This window comes from Xiphias gladius, chromosome 8 (genome assembly GCF_016859285.1).
Source record: "Xiphias gladius isolate SHS-SW01 ecotype Sanya breed wild chromosome 8, ASM1685928v1, whole genome shotgun sequence".
In the NCBI taxonomy this organism is placed as follows: domain Eukaryota; kingdom Metazoa; phylum Chordata; class Actinopteri; order Istiophoriformes; family Xiphiidae; genus Xiphias; species Xiphias gladius.
In genome coordinates this window covers 25,545,668-25,564,204 of record NC_053407.1, presented here as the reverse complement: position 1 = coordinate 25,564,204, position 18,537 = coordinate 25,545,668, and the positions used below count along the sequence as shown (strand labels likewise).

At 43.0% G+C, this 18,537-nt stretch overlaps 1 long non-coding RNA gene across 1 annotated transcript in view; it reads left to right on the top strand.

Moving 5' to 3' along the window:
• Positions 1 to 3,794: 3,794 nt before the first annotated feature.
• The window catches only part of LOC120793643, a 39,157-nt gene continuing 24,414 nt past the window's right edge, over positions 3,795 to 18,537 (top strand). The window contains exon 1 of the long non-coding RNA XR_005708010.1: positions 3,795 to 3,892. This is a non-coding gene — a long non-coding RNA (uncharacterized LOC120793643). The remainder of the gene's footprint in view (positions 3,893 to 18,537) is intronic.

Below are 18,537 nucleotides of genomic sequence, written 5' to 3'. Positions count from 1 at the left end.
GCATATTAACAAATAGCCGCATCAAATGCTCATATCCCTATATCAGTGCATAAGTATACTCTTTCTCTGGTATAGATCACAATTTGGTTAGCCCTGTCTATTTTTTTCAAAAAGGGGGGTCCCTATATGAGCGAGACACCGATTGGTTGATGACGAGGTTTGGTTTGCTCCAATGAGATCCCTCCCTGCTCTCTATTTATTGCCAGCAGTTTACAGCCTTGCTCCCTCCTCACCCAGAGCTCTGGAGCGGCTGCAGAGAGCCAGCGCTTAACTATAGGGAGACACACCACGGACCGGGGAATATAATACAGAGAGAGAGAGAGAGAGCGAGAGAGAGAGAAGGGAGAAGGGAGAAGGGAGAGGGAGAGAGGGAGAGAGGGAGAGAGAGAGAGAGAGCACACTGACAACAAAACGCATCGATGCACAGCTCCCAATGATCACACGGGCTTTGCACATCCGAGCGTTTGGATAAGAAAAGAGAAAAGAGGAAAAAAAAAAAAAGAAAAGCGAGGAGGAGGAAAATGTGAGGGAGAGACAGAGGGAGAGGGGAAGGGGGTAGAGGGGAAAGGGATGGATGAGGGAGGAGAGACGAGAGGGGAGATAGAGGAGATTCAAACTGGAGAAGGAGTGGGGAATCAAAACGAAAGGACCTTGGACAGCTCTCAGTTGCAGCAGCAGCCTTGGCATCCGGAGACCCCCCTTCTTTCTCTCTTTCTCTCCATCCTCCATCCATCCTCTCCTCCTCCTAGCGTGTGTGCGTGTGTGTGTGTGTGTGTGTGTGTGTGTGTACGCGCCTGTTTGTGTGTATGTTGGAGGGACACACTCGCCTCGGGTTGCCGATGGCTGGAGATACAATCCACCGAGCCGGGATGGGAGATAAATTCACGGAAGCGAAGAGAGAGCAGACTCCCCGGGTGTCGCGGAGTCTCCGTCGGACGGCAGCAGCAGCAGATAATGTCCTTCACGAATCTTTTTGCGGTCTGGGCTTGCTGTTCATAACTATTAATCTGGGAAGCCCTTACCCCAAAAAGCATTTGCGGAGGGCGCAATCGCCGCGCCGAGACATCGACATCGGAAAGACGGCTCCACTCGTGGAATTTTACAATCTTTATTTTTTATTTTTATTTTCAAGGGCTTGTTTCCTTTTTCTGCTCGATTTTTCTTTTTGCTATATTGTTGTCCTTATTTACTCTTGCCATTTTGGTTATTTCCATAGCAGGGGCGTTTTTGTCATGGTTGCTTTTCAGCCCTACGTGTTTTATTTATTTTTTTTTTCTAGTCAACAGTTTTCTTCTTTGTTAGAAATTGTGGCGAAGCTCTGCAGCCACGTCGCACCCAAGTTTTGCTCAAACTCTTGCGTGCCTCAGTGTCCAGGGGAGAAAAAAAAATACATATATTATTTTGGTATTTCTGTCAACAAACATGTCGTCGGACCCAAAACTTTCCGCCACGCAAGATTAAGTCATCATTTCAGCCAAACACCCCCCCCCCCCCCAAGCCCCCCAGCCCCCAGCCGCCGTCCCACACTCAACAAGAGACAGTGGCCCCTCGGCAGAGCAGAGTGTAAACACGGGGAGACCCTTGCAATGAACAAGTTGCACGTGGGCAAAACAGTAGAGGGTGGTGTGTGTGTGTGTGTGTGTGTGTGTGTGTGTGTGTGTGTGTGTGTGTGTGTGTTTTGGAGGGTGGGGTGCCACTTTGCTTGGACGTCATTGAACCCCTAACCCCGTTCAAAAAAAACAATGAAACATTCTCACACACACACACACACACACACACACACACACACACACACACATATATATATACATACATACATACATACATACACACCCCTGTAAGCAAAGTGCATTTACAAGGGATTCCCCAACAAGGCCATCCTAACATAGGGAGAAGCCCAGATTGGCAGATGGAGAGGGACGAGGAACAGCTGCAATCGCTGCCTCATACACTGACCGAGTAGTGGCTGTGTGTGTGTGTGTGTGTGTGTGTGTGTGTGTGGCCTCTGTGAGAAGATCCACACACACTCCCCCTTTAAAACATATACATACACAAAGGCACGCTGGAAACGCACACGTGTCTCCCTCTCAGTTTTGTGAATAGTAGTTAATCCACCTCAAGCATCGCCCACCCCTGTTCCCTGTCAACGTTCCCCACAAAGAGCACACAGTGAACCGGACACGAGCACGTCCTTCCAGCCTGACCCCCCCCCCCCAGATTCAAAACAAAACAAAACCAAAAAAAAAAAACGAGAAGAAAAGAAAAAAAAAGACGAACAAACAACGATTATCATCCCCAGATTTCTGCAGCTTAACGTCTCCATCAGTATAAACTCAAAAGTTCTGCAGCACAGCAAAACTCTGGCCTCCAGAGCTGTGCGTGAATTATGAGTGACGTGTGCAGGCAACACGATCACACCGATGAAAACAAAAGCCAGACACGAGCGTTCCCTCTCTTGAAAGACAGAGTAAAAAGGGCAAAAGAGGATGCAGTTCAGTTTAGCCCCGAGAAGAAACCCCACACGCAACTTAACGCTCAGTTCCTCCTCTGCTGTCCCAACACAGTTGCAGGGAGCATCAGTGTGAATAATCAGAATTCATGCTGGTGTATAGCTGCAGCGTGGGGCCAAAAAGGAGCCAATTGTAGCCCAAAAAGACGTAGGAAGTGTTGGCCTGCTCATAAATGACCTCCACTGTGAAATACGAGCCCACCGCCCCACCCCCCCTTCTACTCCGCAAGACCTGTAAGTTACAGATCTGAGGCTTGGCAAGGAAATATATCGTCAGGATGGAGCAAGTGCATGTCAGAGAGCAAAAACCACGATCGGAGCCTTTAGGTGGCTGGTCGCCGGTGTCTTTTGGCGACGACGTAGAGTTTTACCAGGAAAGGAAACTGGGAAGTTAAAAAAAAAAAGGGGGGGGGGTACAAAAGTTCATGACGTACTGCGAGCAAGATGAACGCACCTTGCTACTAGTTCCCAGCAGGCGTGTCTGTAACTTCCGAGAGTGACATGTAACCCAACCCACGCGCGAAGCGTTGACCTGGCGGGGCCCGTTCCTCTCAGGTCACGCCCCGGGTCGCGGGTTGCCCACGGAGTCCGAAACGTGTGTGAGAGCGGGACACACGCACCATGAATGAACTGTAAACGACGCGCTCGGGCGCGACACGGCAGACGCGGGTGACGTTATTTTCCTTAAAGGGAAACAGCGTGACCTCTGACCCGGGGAGTGTTGGTAGCTGGAACGACAGAGGCCAGAGTTGCGTGCAGGATACGGGAGGCTGCTTCCCCGTTGACCTGCGGGGTGTGGCCGCGACTGAGGGCAAACTCACCTATGCATCCCTCAAGGGTGACGCAATTGTTGCAGTTTACGTGCGCGGACCTGTGTCAGTCTGGTGCGTGAAAGCGGAATCTTTTACTGAAACAGCTGCTGTTTGCGGCCGTGTGGCGCCGTCCGATCACCGTGAGGTTTCCTCCCCTCTCCCCCCAAATCCCCTCTTGCTTCACGCCACTTCTCCGGTCCGTGTAGGCCGCAGACTAACTTTAAGGCCGGCCAGGTCTCACCACGCGTGTCTCGTCTTTCTGTCTTGCAGGAGGAAACAAATGACGGCAACAAAAAGCGGAGAACAAGAGCAAAGATGGGAACGGGGTGACTTGTGTGCCCGGGTGGACCCTGCTGAAGCTGCTGCTGCTGCTGCTCATGATGATGATGATGATGATGCTGATGCTGATGATGCTGATGATGCTGTTGGACCCTCCAGCTGTGCGCCGGAGGGGGGGGCACGTTTTGGATGTTTTCACCGAGGAGTGCACAGACCACACCGACCGCCCGACTGACCTTCCTCCTACTACTCCTCCTCCCTTGTCCTCGCCCTCTTCCTCATCCCGAGAAAGGTAATTGACGTCAAAACCCAAATCACGCTTTTTGAGCGAGGCCCCTAATGACTAGTGCACGTGAGCAGGAGCTGTGTCTGCGCAGGGGCCTTGTGGTGCCGGGTTTCCTCCTCTTCTTCTTTTATGCCAACCTATGGCCCAGGCCTTTAAATTGCCCTTGAGTGCCAGCAATCGCCGCGTCCCCTACATATTGAATTACTATCTTACACGTAGACGGTTTATGTTCTGGTGATGGTTTGAGACGCTCAGCGTAGATGTTGCGTACAAGTGGCAGGATGGAAAATTTCATACCTGTACAACAAAAGCCGTGTTATGTTTCTCTGAAGTTTCTGCAGGAGGGTCTTGCGGTGTGTGTTAGTGAGTTAAGAGGCCTGTCATGTCAGCGTAATATTCCCAACCCGGACCTAGGTATGGTTTTTGGTTGTTTTTTTGTTGTTGTTGTTGTGATGTACCTATAACGTGACCCCGGCGACATTTGGCGTGTTGTGCCATCCGGAATTTTGAGTCGTGCTCTGCAGTTGTCCCGGATCTCCAACATGACCTCGTCATGGATCGCATGGATATGCGCGTTGTTGCATTTTCATCTGGTTGCAGTTGCAGTTGTGTTTTTGTTTTTTGTGTTTTTGTTTTTTTTTGTTGGGTGTTTGTTTGTTAGTGTCAGCCTCGGGCGTCAAACCACGTGGTGGGCAAAGTTATCCGGTGACTGCCAGCTGTCTGTTGAGCAGGCTAGGGCGCGCGTGCACGTCTGACTGTAACGTGCGCCGCATCTGCTTCGTACTCCGTGCTTTTGGCACCGGGGGCTGTAAAGTTACCTCCCCAAAATAGCTGCCATGTCACCCCCTCAGCGTGAGTCATCATATCGTAGACAGTTCAGGCAACACCTCGACGTCACCTTAGATATACTTGCCCTTGTAATAACGCTGTAGTTACCGGCAGGCGCAGGGGGGGGTCTAGTTCAGGCCAACATTTCCTCTCCTCTAACAGAACAAAAAGTCCCTCCCTGCCTCTTTACACTAGGTTTTATTACTGTAGCAATTATCCAAGGGTGAGGTGACATATAAACGTATGGCACATGCGCTGATGTCGACGTGTGCTGGTTTGGTTGGCTGAAGGGGTCAACGGGCTCGTCGTGACCTGCTCCCTTCGGACGCGGTCGGTGACATTTCGTGGCAGCCAGCTCGCGTCCCCTGCTACAGAGCGTTTGATGTTGCATTCAGGTGCTCCTCGTAAGCGCCTGCTTCTGCGGCAGGAAGTGGTAGTCACAGTGGGCTTGACAATCATATGCTCTTTGCCCGGGAACAGCAACAAAATGGATGCTATAGATGTGTGTGTGTGTGTGTGTGTGTGTGTGTGTGTGTGTGTGTGTGTGTGTGTGTGTGTGTGTGTGTGTGTGTGTGTGAATAAAAACACCAGTTGATATCCTACAAAAAAACATGATTTAAAAAAAAAAAAAAAAAAGTTGTCCTGTGAAAAGTACTACACCATTTCTTTTTGCAAACATACTGCAAATGTGCATTGTCACCACATAGCCTGCTGTAAATATAAAATAGCATGACAGCAGGTTCGGGTCATTTCTTAGTGTCCAGAAAATGATCAAGGCCAAAGTTAGGGTCAATTTAATTTAGGTTATTTTCAGTCAATCCACCTAAATTACTAAGGTGTAAGGTAAATCACTAAGCGGTACGTATTGTATCCATGCAGATATCTTGGTTTTATTTGTCCTGGTTTTGAGATTTTCCATCAATACAATGGAGGAATTTTTCGGGGAATGGAATTTTTTTTTTGCTCACAGCATTAATGATGTACATTCACGGTGTCCTCATTCATCAGGATAGTCCACCAAACACACTGTCAACAGTTGTCTCTGGGACTGTTTCTTTAGCAGGAAGTATTTCCAATGAAAACTGTTGACAACGAGGTCTGTTTATTATCCAGAGTAACATGGACACGGACTCCAGAAAGATATGTTGCTGTTGAATTTCTAAATATATTTTTTCCAGTGCTGCAAGCACTGCAAACCAAGCTCCATTCACCTCCATTGTATTGGGCCAGTGGCAGAAATGTTAGAGACGGATGTCAAATACTGGAAAAATAAAACCAAAAATGTCTGCGTAACTAGACACCACCACAGAAACATGGGGAAAATAGGTTTAATTGGAATCTGGGGTGATCCAACCCTGTAACTGTACATAGAATAACTGGCCAAGTAGAGTCCTATAAGAAAAAGGAACATTTTTTGTGGAAGAAATTAGTGTAATTTTCTTGTGTGTATCAGTACAAAGCTATTTTGTCCATGGGCTTTTTGGTGTTTCATTGAAATGATTCACTATTAATAAGGTGTTTCATATTGCTGTGGTGACTGTTCAGTCTCCCTGACTTGTATCACACCATTGCACGTCTGTAAACCTGAGGCTCACGTTGCTGCTTCCCTCTTGTGAACTGAGCTCAGACTGTTGCTATTTCTAAAACACCAAATCACCATGATTCAAGTGGGGATGCAAAATGGCCAACTATCAAATTGAAGGGAATTGTTTTTTGTGTGTGTTTTTGTATCATACAATTCAAGCTGTTGGTGCTATGGTAACACTGTGGTCTGATGTGTCTGTTGTGAAATATTATACTTTGGCTGTTTTAACTCGTACATTTAAACACTGCTAATACATTGACTGCAGAGGATATACCCGTAATCTCATCATAAGTGTCCATAATGGCTTATGTCGCATGACATTTGATTATTTACCTGCTCTACGGCTCCAACGATGCCTATAATTACAGTAAATTACAGCATTAATGGCCTACATATGATCTTAAGTATCACGCGGTATGTTTTGCCACAAACAAAGTGTAAAGAGAGCGTTTCTGCCCTGACGTCACCCCACCTGCGTATGATAAATCACAGCACGTTCTTAAATATCCACTGACAATCTTTTCCTCTTGTTTAATATGAGCCACCAGTCCAAAGCTATATTTAGGGAGATGACGTCATGGTTAAAACTGAGACCAAGGGGCTTTGAAGAGGCAGGCTACAAAAAGCCAGGAGTTACGATCAACTCTGTGTGCTAATAACACAACACACACGGCATGCACTGCATTGTAACTTATTGTCACAATTAACTAATATTTATTAATGCATTTATCTTTAAGGAATATCCCATGGAGAGCAGAATCACTGTATTCTCAGCTGAGAAGCATCATAGTGTGGCTTTACAGAGGTGTTTACATCTGAAGTCTCTTGAAGACCACATGTTGATACGGCCAAAATTCATGTGGTTGACTCGTGCCTTAAATTCATATCTTAAGGACTTACCAGAGATTACATTTTTAAAATTAACATGGCCAAAATTGTCAATAGACAAAGTGGAACACTTTGCCTTAATTATTTATGATCAATGAGTGGAGTGATTTTTTTTTTTTTTTTTTTTTTCCTGCAATTTTTGCCCTGCTCTTCACCCGACTAGAAAAAGCCATGCGTCAACCTATTGTTTAACTAATCTCTATTATTCACAATATAAATATTATTCACTATAAATGACAGAACATTTGCTCAGTCCACCTAAAACCTTCCATGTTGAATTGAAGTTGTGTTAATATCACCTTTGAGCATTAATTGTTTGGGGGTTGGAGGTCGTTTGTTTCATTTGCATTTAGCTTTTGTGCTAAAGAAGGAGACGGGCACCGTTGGTGTGTGTAGGTGGGCTTCAACATTAGAATCCATCCTTCCATTTTGTTTTCAGTGTGTGAGATACTAGTGAGCGTCTACACCATACAAAGCAAAACATTAGAATTTTTTCAGGTCCTTACAAATGTGATTTTAAAGGATAAGGCTGGTAAAATTCTAAATTTTTCTTACGGTCAACATATACAGTGAAAAGACCAAAAGCCACAATGAGCTGATCCTACTATTAGAGTATAACCTGTGTAGCCAAAGTCCGATATATATCTGTTTCACAGAGCTGAATTGTAGTACTAAATGTATTAAAAACAAATCAGTGAGCCACACTTTTCCACTGAGTGACATGTTCCTTACAATGAACATGGTCACTGTATTTCATTTTGAGTCAATCCCACATACACAATTCTACTGCTGGAAATACTCCAGTGGACCAAATCTTTATCAATCCTCGACTGAAAATAGACCCCGTCGAAGGCAATATTTACTCCTTATTTGAGTCACATTTTCTAAAAACTGAAGTGCCATGCTGTTTCGGAGAATTACTCAGTTTTTTGTTTTTTTTTTAAATGAAAGTATATATTTGTTATCTGTTTTTTGAGATTTGAAGATTTATGTCTTCAGTAGGAACCAGTGGGATCGATGCTAAGTGTCACAAGCAAGGGAGGGAACTGACTATCACACTGTTGACTTGGGTCTTTTTAAGGGATTTGTAAGCAATTAGTAAAAAATAGAATAAACCCAATCCTTGTTCTGTGAGAATCTTTAAATGACAATGGAGTGAGACATTTAACGTAATATAAATAATCTTTCTTCCTTTGTGTTATAGGTGCATTCATATTTCTTAGAGTCAGAGGTTCCATTGTAAAATTCATAATTTTTCTTGATGCACGTGTTTTAGATTTTGGTGCATTCTTACAGACATCCACTGTAGTTTGTACATATTCTACAAAAGCTCCAAATCTTTCCATCATATCCCACAGAAAGTAAACACCATACTTTTTATATCAGTCTTGAAATCTTTCATTTTTTATTAACAGCCAAAATGCCGCTGTGATCGTTTACATAGTTTTCACCTCGATTAGTGATTGGTGTTAAGGTTCAGTTAAATAATTTTGGTTAAGGATCAGGCTAAAGCTGCGGTCATGGTTTTACTTACTTTTCTATCAAAAAACGTTTAACTGAACGTCTTGGTTGAGTCACATAGCCATTTCCAATAAGATCCGGGTGCCTTTTCTTCCAGATGGAGCCCCAGTAAGTCTAACTTTTTGATAAATGCAAACTAAACTGTCTTACAATAGCCTCGTGAAGCTGCAGTATGACATCTGGCAAGCTCTACAAAGTCTGGGAAACATCCACTGAGAATGGATTGAGGTTGACACCGTATGGGGAGGGTTTAAATTATGATGTGACTTGTTACGTGCCTCTCAAAACTGGTGAAACCTAAACTTAGATCTGTTGCAACGAGCCGAGAGTGAGTCACGGAGCACAATTGCGCAACTATCATCGTGCCATGTCTTTCCACCGATTTCACCTAAATTATGTCAAGAAACTGATTTCGGCGCATAGTTCATAAGAAAAGCAAATGGGCCGACAACCAAGCAAGTTGTGAACGAGTTCAGGATTTTGATGAATCCCTACTTTCCGATTTTCAGCCAACTGGAATGGCCAGTTACTTTCACACCGTAGTCCTCGTCGCTGCTAACTCCCACTGTTGGCCTGGGCTTGCTGCAGACTGCATATGTGTCTGCTCTTAAACACTTGGAGGCAGCCGCCGCCTCTTTCCACAAGGCAGTGGGGAGGATCAGCATCAGTAACTTGCGCTGAGGTTCACGCTGATAAATCGGATCCCACCACCCTGTTCACAGTCTCCCCAGCCAATCAGCAGAGGCCGCCGGTGCAGCAGCGGGGACATGGTCCCCCACTGGCTTCCCACCTGTGAGCACTGCCAGTTATGTTTGATGCAACAAGTCCTCCGAATGAAACGACAAAATACGTCATTTGTCCATGTCCTTCAGAAAGACACGTGGGAGCGTTTTCTGATCTGACGCCCCCATCGGCAGGACCACATCATTTGTGGGTGTCTTCCAAAACCGTTACAAGTCACTGTTGAAAAATCAACACGTTTTATGATTTGACAGCGCTATGGTTAAGGTTCGGTTCAGTTTAGGCACAGAAGCGACTTGGTAAGGTTTAGCGAAGGATAAAGATTTGGGGTAAAACACGTGCTTTGTTGAGGCCAGGGACACAGCGCAGGTCGGGTTACAATGACTACTCATTAAGGTTATTAAGGTTAGAGGATCTTCGATGTCATGGTTTCAATAATAAATGTGGTTAGGGTTAAGGAGAGATCATGCTCATGCTTTAACAAAAAACAACGTCGACTGTCGGTGGAAAACAAGAAATCAGCTGTGGGCCCCCTGTGTTAAAGTCTGATGTTTTGATGACCTATTCATCTTCCTCAACCTCCTCCGTATGTTGACTTTGTTGCTCTATAAAAAAAGGTCACCTGACTACCTCCTTTGCTCCTGTTATAATTACTAAAACCAATAGAGGGCTTTGTCAATTTAAAGGTACACATAGTATGTCGTTGTGGAGCCCTTGCTGCAACCACTGATGCAGTTGACAGCTCCAGAAGAAGCCAGACGAAAGAGCAAGGGCTGTTTTCTCCACGCCACCAACGTGCTCAGAGGGTACAACCCAACTGAAACGCCGTCCGTCGTGAAAATTTCAACGCTCGCTTTGCTTTCCTGTAGCTATTAGCCGTATGTTGCATTTATAGAAGTTAGCCTGTGATGGCAATTTTTTTTTTTTTTCAACTGTTGTCCCCAGCGAGTTGTTTAAATTGGCTTCCTTTGGTAAAAACATGAAACTAATTGTACACGGAAACACTTAGTGTATTTACCCGGGCGTCATAGGAATGTATGCACTCCTCTCAAAACTTAACTGTTGAGACGCATGAGCCTGAAGCTTTAAAAAATATACAAAGGTAGTTGTACCATATAACATTCAACAGTTAAATCCTCCAGCATTGATTCAGAATGGATATAGACTTACTACTTTTTTGTAGATTTTAAATTAGAGGCCTAGTGTTTATAGAAATCCATATACCCATATATCTATTTTTGTGTACAGTGTGTAGGATCATGCAGTTTGCCGTTATGGAGGGTTGTGAAGTTTGTTACTTTGTACATGTGCTGTACATATAATCTACATTTGTATGTATGTTAACATGTTAGTAATATCAGATGTCAGGTGGCTGATGTAGTTGCTTTTTGGTGGAATCTGAGGCAGATTTCCCTACAGGCACAGATAAAGTATTATATAAATGTGCATACTTTAGACCTTCTGGGGAAATTTTCAACCTACCATTTGTATATACAACTAATCTGAAAAGCAAATACGTTTCGAAGGAACCCTACCACTGACTGGATTATGATTTTCATAAACATAATGAGGAAATGTTTTTAATTTATGTATCTGGCAAATCTCTAAAATTCAGTATCAGTAAAAAGATTATTGACGGGCATCCCACGAAACCGCAGCTTCACACCCCGCTCTCTTTGCAGTTGTATCCTGCCTCACTCTAGACTGCCATTTTCCGGCAAAAATGCCAAAAACTAATACTTAAAAAAAAAAGATTACTGACAATGCATTTAATTTACTTTTCAGCCAGAATATACAATCCTGCAATACAATAGCCGCTTAGGGTTGTGTTTAGGCACTCACGGCACTCAGTTAAAGTTAAGGGAGTATTATGGTCTGGTTTAATGCAGATAAAATTTCACAGTGACTTGAACTACAAGACAGGATGCGTTTATTAACACTTAACCAAAACCAAAAAACGTTGCCCGTGAACAAAATCAAGGCACCCGTTACGTTCACCATCACAACGTAACTGGCAAAATAATTTAGCGATATAGAAACATAATGTCAAGGAGACAGCATTGGGAAAATTTCAAATGTATTCTCATGTACTCGCGCTCTGTTCTTTGCTTATATGGTATTACAATCTATTTTTCTGATGTGGTGATAATGTCCAGGGGTTGGGCACAATAAAATCAACAGCTGTGCAATGTGATGAATTCTAATACAACACCACTGCAACAGACCCAACCACCGATAAGCTTAGAATGTTTTATACTCGTAGACACTGTGTTGGAGAGGCGTCGATTCAACTCTAGGGGTCATTTTTTGGGGCCAGGGTCAGAGGAGGTGTTGTGTTGGACTGACTTATATTAGGTAGCCCATTGGTGTAAGCGACATTTGATGTACTTAAACTAGAAAAAAGATTCCTGATAAAGCACTCGAATGGCTGTTGCATCCATCCGTTAGCTATTACACTTGTTTGAAGCAGGTTTTAGAGCAGGTTCGCCTGGAATGAAAACCGTAAGCTAGTTGGTCTTCAGTTTTGTCTTACCACCACGATTTTTGCCATAAGAACAGAGACTACTGACCAAATTTTGTCTCACAGATGGGGAACGTTGTTGCACGTCAATGGGCAGCCAGTTGCCGTCTTTGCAGCGAGCTCGGGCACAAATTTTTACAAAATACTTGCTGTAACTCGAAGCGTTTGATTTGGGATTTTTTTAGCCTCAGCTTTCTTGAGGTTAGCTCCCTGTGTTGGGGTTGTAACAGCTGCGAACACATCGCATGCGGACCCGCTCCCGATTGGCTCCCTCACAAAGCCGTTGGACTGAAAGTTTGCCACTCGGCAGATTTACGCCCTTTGAACTGGATGAGGTGCTGATGTCGGCCAGTCAGCACTTAGTCTTGAAATTCACTCAGTTTAGTTACAACCTGAATGAAAGTAGTTAAACAGAATTTATTTGCAAGAATAAGAAGAGCATTACTTTTTATCCTAAATCTCCGTATGATCAAAATTATGTTAAAACTGAATTAAATTGCCCCTTTAAGAAGAGACCAACTAATGTTTTCTACATTAATGTAAAAATCACTTTATTTGCTATATCGTCAGCGCTATGTTGAATTTGATGGATCTTGATTTACAGATGGAGTTTGTGTTTGGTGTCTGATTGAAATTTTAACCTGTGATTGTGTGAAATCAAGCATTCATCTGCGGATGCATCTTTCTTAAGTTGGTAGACGGAGCTAAGAGTTTAAGTTTGGAGAGAAAATCACAGATACTGGAGGAAATGGAGAATCCTCTCAACTGGTTTTTCAGAACTGACATAAACATGTTTACACGCATGCAGACGTGGGCATAACTGACATTAGAAGGATGGAAAATGTTGTTGTTTTTTTTAAAAAGAATCCCATTCGAGATGTGCATGCTGACAAATATAGACTTATCTGTCCAAGACCACAGGAATAACTGAGTAATAAATGAGTTCTTCATCCAAGTGGTTATTTCCCAATTAAATCAGAGAATGAGTACTCGGGAGTGAGGGTTTTTAGTCACAGGGCTTGACATTTTTTCGTGAGTCTTACATGAACCAAACCTGGGAAGAATTAAGATTTTAGTCAGTCACGTGAGGTTAATGTAACTAGTTATCTTTTTTCTTTTTTAGGGGGTAAAACAACACCATTTGTCTGTTCTCCTAAAATTTTTTTGTTATACTGTTACAAGCCCCGTCACACCTCGAAAGTAAGGGGTAAAGAAGCTCCGGATTCCATGTCCATCCAAAAAACGTTTACACTGCTCTGGAGTTTTCTTTTTCGGTCAACATTTTCCTCTTGCTGCTGCGACTAAATCGTTATCATATCCTTAACCAAATGTTTTAACCTCAGCGGTTTTATTTGTCGAGACCTGATCTACAAAACTAAGATTGTCACTCAACAACTTGATGTGTCCTACTAACTTGTGCACGAATCTTCAAGTTTGGTCTTGTCCACAGAACATAATCCGTGGTTTAGAGGTTTGTCCGATGTCATGTAATTATGCGATCCCAACCTGTCTGTTAATGTAAAAACATTAATTACCTGGGTATCAGCAATCAATACTGTTTTATATTAATTAGTATAAGAGACAAGTTAAATCAACAGCATAGTAATTAAAAGAAGAAGCCCAAATGTGGCGTGATATCACTTTAATAACAACATAGTAAATCGGGCTATAGCATAGTAATTACACACGTTTGAATTGAAAGCATACCGTCTATTGTCTTGCAGTAGACAGATTTATTGAGTATGACTCATCCTTTGTAGGAGCAATGTAATTTGTATTTTTGTATGAATTTTTTGGACATGGGTTGTGTCCACAAACAGGACCTACACAGCAATGCTGTGGGGAGCAAACCCACCAAGATTCGGATGCCACACCACTTTTTCTTTGTTGAAGACGGCTTATTAATTTTTTGGGCTGGCGTACACTGTATCCGTATATTGTAAATATTATTTTATGAATCCGTAAGTAGCATGAACGTCATGTATGTTTTACTTGGACCTCTCAGGGGAAAAGACAGGAAGGAATACTTTCCAGTAAATGCAGTGTCTGAAAATCTGAAAACTTTTTATATATTTTGATAAACTGTTGTTGTGATGATAATTGACTTGATATTATAGTCTGCGTCCTTCTTGGCGTCATGTCATAACTGTGTGTGTGTGTGTGTTGAGGAGCGTCTTTTGGAGTTTCTGGAGGTCTTGATCTCTCTGTGTCCAGAGCCGGATGGTACTCTCTCTCTCAGCATTTGAATGGGGAGGGGAAGGTGGGATTCTGTGTGTGTGTGTGTGTGTGTGTGTGTGTTGGGGGGGTATTTGTCACCACCACTCCTGGTCGTGACTCACAGCGCACAATGCTTTTCGCTCCTCTCTCGAGCATTTTATTTATTTTTAGCTGAGCAACGGTTTATACGCCCGAGCTGTAGGCCTGCGCACGAGATGACACACACACACACACACACACACACACACACAGAGGCACACACACACACACACACACACACACACATGCACGCACACAGAGGCACACGTGTGATGCAGAACATACATCGGTTCATCCACGCATTCTTATTTCTTCGATACTGTTTTTGTCCATCGGTCAGAGAGGTCGAGCAGACTTTTTATGTCATGCACCAAAGTTCATATTGCTAAGATGTCAAAGGGGCTGTGTGTGTGTGCCTGTGCGTGTGTGTGTGTGTGTGTGCTGCCTGTCCCTACGTTGTCTTTGCCTTGTTGCGTTGTCTGCAGATAACTGAGCCTGACGATGTGAAAGTAGATACAGCAGACGTGTCTTACACATCTTGTGCTTTCATCAGATCACTCTTATTTCAGCTGTTTCAGCGTGTGAACAGAAACCGGAGTTTGGATACACTGGATAATATTTACCGATGAATACATTTTTATTTCTGCAGTACTGCTCAAGAGTTATTTTGAAGTTGCCGTGGCCCACGTGCAAACAGCTAAAGTGACCGGAGTCGTTTCTTAAGACATAAGAACAGCTGTGTACATAAATTAGTGCATCACCCAAGGAACAAACTCAAAGACAGAAAAGACAACGCACATTTGAAGACTAACTTTTTCAGATTATAAACATAGACTCCCTCTAGGCATCGATTTGGTGACTTTCACATTAAACGATGTCTTGATGTTTAGGTTAAAACAAGGCTAAATTTGGATGAAAAGTATTGGAAAGTAAAGTAATAACAATCCGCCTCCCATTGACATATAGACATTTGATTCTTTAATTGCTGTCGAAACAACAGTTATATGGGACATAGACTTCAAAGAAACCTGTCAGCCATATTGAGTTCTTTCGACTTGCAAATCACTAAATTAGTGCTTACAGGGCTGCACCCTGTGTTCACACTTTTTTCATTAACCAGATCAAATTTGAGGGTTAGGTTGAGATTTGCCTTGATTCCAGTTGTTAAGATTCCAGCCTGTTTGCGTGTTTGATCTGAGCGTTAATATAATCAGAAGAGGGGGATTTTGAACCCGAAACCCCGACACAGTACGAGATAACACGCGGCAGACACCAGTTCAGACTCTCCACAAATGCGAAAGTCATCAAATTAGTCATCATGGTCAAATTGTTGTTGTAATCAGAATTGAAACGGCACAACTTTACTTCTCGACACAACTACACATCACTTTACTTCAAAACAAAAGGCAATTAGAGGAACAGCAGAACTGTTTTACATTTTTTTCAGCTGTTTAGCAACAGCATTATGGTCAGTATGGGCTTTGAAAACCAGCATTTGATCACTTTGATCACATCTGTGCCAACTCTCCTCAGTCGCCCCCTTGTCGCCTCCTTTCTCTTTACAGTCTTTATCGTTTGAAGGGTTGGTTCACCAAAATTACAAAAATCATCACAATTGCTGTGTAATCATGCAGAGAGTTTTGGTTTTATTTGTCCAGGTTTCACCCCAAAACATTGGAGTATAAATGGAATTGTGTTTGTTTTCGAAACATTACCTCATAGTAAATCAGTGTCAGTATTATCATAACTGTTCGCAACGAGTTCTTCGGGCTTTCGAGAATAAATAGAACAGTGTTCGTGGAAAGACACTCTGCTGCTGAATCTTTTAGTCTAGTTTTCATTGCTTTAACCCCAGAAATTCCACTCACCTCCATTGTGTTTGGGTACATTGAGGCAGAAATTGCAAACGCTGACATCTCAAAGCCTGGACGAATAGAAAAAAACCTGTATGAGATTTGTGAGAAAACTTTTTATTTTAATTTTTTTTATTTGGGCGAACTGATCTTTTTTAAAGTGTTATTCAACTTCAGCTGCACACTTAGAGGAGTCAACGTGATAAAGCCGCGACTAGCTCTCCTCCAGGGCTAAATGTATGAATCCCTGTCTGCAGTACAGTATGTTACCGTACGTCTGTCGTGATGTCCAATTAATGTTAACAAGCCAGACCTCGGAGAGCTGATCTCAAGTCCGCGAGTTTATCCGGATGGCACGTTGAGACCTTTTAAAACAACAGTCATGCAAACAAGCCGGTCCCTTCCGTTCAACCAATGGCAAAGTCTGGAAAATGAAGCAGAGAAAGTTTTGTAAAGATTCAGGAAATCATCGATAATTGGGAAACGTTGTAATCCATAAGATTTCAGTCCTGGCTCCTTTGGCTGTTCATTTGGTAACAGCAAGTCAAGTTTAAAACAATAGCAAACGCTCTTCAAGCGGCTTCTTCGTCTGAAATAAGTGATACTGGTGTATCTGTTGATGGTGCAGCCAAACCGGTTCTCTCTGTTTTGCTACTCCTTTGCAAAAATTAAAACGCTCTTTTGACGAAAAATGACAAAAATGACTGTAGCCCTGTTGTGTAGACACACTTCTGATGAGCAGTCGTGGCTAACGCTAACTGCGGTGACAGGCAACCTGCGTTTTCCCTGCGGCTGCCTCGCAAATAAAAGCCATCTCGCGTTTTTGTCAGTTTAATGCTTTTAATGGGGAGCAGCAAACAGTAGGAAATGTTGTGCTTGCATTATCTGTAACAAAGTAAAGTAAAAAAAAAAATTAAATAAATAAAAATAATATGGATAAAAAAAAAAAAAAGAAATAAAGTGAGTACAGCTCTAAAGTGGTGTAAAGTGAGTGAACAGTAAACAGTGAGACTGTTATCAGTGAGATAAAATTGTGCTGGAATGGTGGACTCCGTCACCACCGATAAAAACTACTTTACAGAGAGACATTTACAGAATGTGAATACATTAAATGGCCATTGCAGAAAAAAATGCCAACCATACATAATATCAAAAATGGGGTTAGAGTTCAGGAAAATCTTAAGGATTATGGGTTTAAGTTAGAAGAAGATGCATTTCATATTGTAACATGCACTAATACTAACTGCAACTCTCATCACCAAGCTCCCTGCTTGGATTTTTTTATACTTCCTCGCTGGTTTCTTCTCTCCTTTTGTTTTTTTTCCCCCCCATTTTTTGTGCCTTCTCATCCTCATCCCCTCGTCTCTTCTTCTGTCTCTTTTCCCTTTCTCACTTGTGATTCCTTTCCGTCTCCGTCGCGCCCTCTTACTCCGTCTTTATCCCCCTCTCTCATTCACTCCGTCTCTCTCAGGGGCCCCCGAGGTGAGGATTGACAGAGGGGAAATCCTGACTGACTGAAACCCGGCTGGTGACGTCTCCTCTTCCTCTCCCTTCTTCTTCAGTTTCTCCTCTCACTTCTCTCCACCTTGGGCGCCATTGCTTTTCTTCTCCCTTCTTCACCCCCTTCTCCTCCTTCTTTCCAGCCTGTTCATCTCCTTCTCTTCCTCATTCTCCCCCCTCTTGTGCATTAGGATTAAGGTACATCCAAACTTTCCCTGCAGAAGGTCTCTCTCAGATGCATACATGTGACATGGGTGGCACACACACACACACACACACACACACACACACACACACACACACACACACACACACACACACACACACACACACACACACACACACACACACACACACCCTCTAACCTCCATTTTTTTAAATGGCCATAAGAAAGCATGTGCCTTAACTCCTCTGCAAGGCACCCCTTTAATCCCAATAGTTTATCAAAACCAAACTTTTTTTTTTTTTTGATATCACCTGCATTGTGTCCTAAAGACGTTAAAATCACTTTGTGGTGACACACAACATCCAAAAGCGACACAGGAACAGGAGAAGAAATGTTTAAGAGGTGTAAAAACCCATTCTTTTCTTGAGACTGGACGTCATTGACAGAGCAATGGTACAGGAAATTAATGGGTCATCACAAATTACATTTTCAAACTTTAACCAAATGTGGAATTTTCAAGTTAAACAGGTGTCAAATAGGGAGATTTGTGTCCATTCATTCAGGGCTGATGTAGCAGGTGAGTGTTTAAATTGCAATATCGTTTACATTTCAAGGAGAAAAAAAAAAAGTTATATCTAATAAATTTAACCGATGACATTCAGAGTCCGGCAACCTCAGTTTTGAGAACATGAAACCCACAGCCAGTGACCCCTTTATTAGGTACACCTGTACAGTGTATTATATAGCCCTGCCCCAACGTCTGTCTTTACAAAGTTCACCGTGTTCTCTGTT